The sequence below is a fragment of the Cnephaeus nilssonii genome (assembly GCF_951640355.1).
Source record: "Cnephaeus nilssonii genome assembly, chromosome: Y".
NCBI classification, from domain to species: domain Eukaryota; kingdom Metazoa; phylum Chordata; class Mammalia; order Chiroptera; family Vespertilionidae; genus Cnephaeus; species Cnephaeus nilssonii.
Genome location: NC_137096.1, coordinates 4,535,416 through 4,537,812, shown reverse-complemented (window position 1 = coordinate 4,537,812; position 2,397 = coordinate 4,535,416). Strand labels below are relative to the sequence as shown.

The window sequence follows — 2,397 nt, the reverse complement described above, 5'->3', positions numbered from 1 at the left end:
ATCCGGGACACCCTTCAGCGCAAACCAACCAGCCCCCACCTATACACCCGCCTCTATCTATACTAATAAAAGGGTAATATGCTAATTAGACTGGGAGACCTTCCAGGAGACCTTCCAGACATTCTTCTGGACAAAGCCATGGTGGCAGGGTTGAGGTAGAGGCAGTTAGAGGACAAGAGGGGAGGGCAGTTGTGGGTGATCAGGACAGGATGGGACGGCAGTTGTGGGTGATCAGGCTGGTGGGGGGCGGGGCTGTTGGGGGTAAGCAGACCAGCAAGGGGGACAGTTGGGGGTGAGCAGGCCATCAGTGGAGGTGAGTTGGAGGTTATCAGGAAAGCGGGGCTCGGGGGGGTCAGTTTGGAGTGAGCAGGCCAGCAGGGGGCAGTTGAGGTGAGCTGGCTGTCAGGGGAGGCAGTTGGGGGCAAGCACACTGGCACAGGGGGCAGTTGAGGGTGATCAGGCTGGTGGGGGGGTATTTGGGGGCAAGCAGGCCAGCAGCGGGGGCAGTTGGGGGCAAGCAGGCTGGCAGGCAGAGTGGTTAGGAGCTAGCAGTCCTGGATTGCGAGAGGGATGTCCGACTGCTGGTTTAGGCCCGATCCCTGTAAACTGGCAGTAGGACATCCTTTCAGGGGTCCCAGAATGGAGAGGGTGCAGGCCAGGCTGAGGAACACCCCCAAACCCCATGCACAAATTTCATGCACCAGGCCACTAGTTCTCTTTAAAAGTCAATGGAAAAATAACCTGGGGTGAGGATTATCAGCAACAAAAAATAAACCATATGAATTTTGTTTAGAGTACATAATCAGTGACATAGGAACTGTTCAGTGGAAGGAGGAGAGAGAGTCATGGGGCCTGCTAGCTGACCAAGCTGTCCGGGTAGCTAAAAGGCTCTTGGACTTGAAGGTTCAAACTTTAGCCTTTGCCCTGAAGGATTAACAGAACCACATATAAAATCCATTATGCATTCTGAATACATAGCTTCGTTTAAATGAGGGGTACAGAATAATATCTGGTTTAGATATCAAAGCAAACCAAGCAGTTTGTTCAAACTTTTTTTCCAAACACACTTTTACTATCACATTAGTTTTTTAAATTTTTAAAAAATAATTTTATATTCACTTTTTTCACATAAAAGTTTATAGTTTATTAATCCTCTCATGAAAAAATCTGCATAACCATCACAGATTAAGTCATCGAAGAATCTTTACTCCTTTTTGCCAGCACCAACATTGGCCTTTGCAGTCCCCTGATTTTCTTCATTCTGTTCTTGCATTTCTTTCTCTGTTTTCTTGAGGTCTTCTTACCATATAGGCCATGTCTTGCAAGTTTGTGTTTGGGTTCATTTTTCTTTGCATAATCCAAGAAATCATAAATCATGCCAAAGCCAGTGGTCTTGCCACCACCAAAGTGGGTTCTGAATCCAAACACAAAGATGACATCAGGTGTGGTCTTATACATTTTGGTTAATTTTCCCTGAATCTCTGTCTTGTGTACAGTTGCCTTCCCAGGGTGAAGGACATCAATGATCATTTGCTTCCACTGAAGTAGTCTGTTGGTGTACTCATTTTTAGTAATATATGGAGGTATTATTTTTGCCTGGTAGAAAAAAGTCTGAAATGATGCTTTGTTTAGAAATTTGAATGATATTATCCAAACTGGTTAATTACTTAATATGAGGACCTATCACTGGCATTGAGCACTTGGCAATTTCCTGCTACAAAACTTCAAAGTTCATGTTGTAAAGATAGTAAAACTCAAAACTAACTTTTATTATTTTCCTTATTACAGAGGCACCAATGAGTGCTTTTAAAGTGGTTTCCCTTTACATCAGTAACATGCCTTCTTCTCCGTCTAAATTTAAATCTCTGTGTGAATATCGCCATTCTTCTTTCTCCATCCTCAAATGACCACAAATCTGGGGCCTGTCTCACAGATTATTAAGCATTTTCTAGTATTTTATGTAGAGCTTCAAAATGGATCATGTGCTCTTTGAAAAAAGTGGCTATGCCCTGGCCATTGTTGCTAAGTGTTGGAGCGTTTGGCCTGGACACCGAAGGGTCTTGTGTTCAATTCTCAGTCAAGGGCATGCACCTGGGTTGCAGTTTTGGTCCAGTTGGGGCAAGTGCAGGAGGCAACCAGTTGATATTTCTGTCATATTGATTTTTTATTTTCTCTCTCTCCCTCTACCCGCCCCCCCACCCCCACTCTTTTCCAGTCTCTGAAAAGCAGTGGAAAAAAATATCCTCATGTGATGACTAACACAAAAAAAGAAGAAAGAAAGAAAGAAAGAAAGAGAGAGAGAGAGAGAGAGAGAGAGAGAGAGAGAAGAGAGAGAGAGAGAGAGAGAGAAGAGAAGAGAGAGAGGAGAGAGGAGAGGAGAGGAGAGGAGAGAGGAGA

The 2,397-nt window shown here is 44.5% G+C and overlaps 1 pseudogene across 1 annotated transcript; it reads right to left on the bottom strand.

Moving 5' to 3' along the window:
* Positions 1–1,204: 1,204 nt before the first annotated feature.
* Positions 1,205–1,551, bottom strand: LOC307096482 (small ribosomal subunit protein eS24-like; annotated as a pseudogene). The gene has a single exon. The product of its transcript is annotated as a small ribosomal subunit protein eS24-like (transcript).
* Between the last annotated feature and the right edge of the window lie 846 nt (positions 1,552–2,397).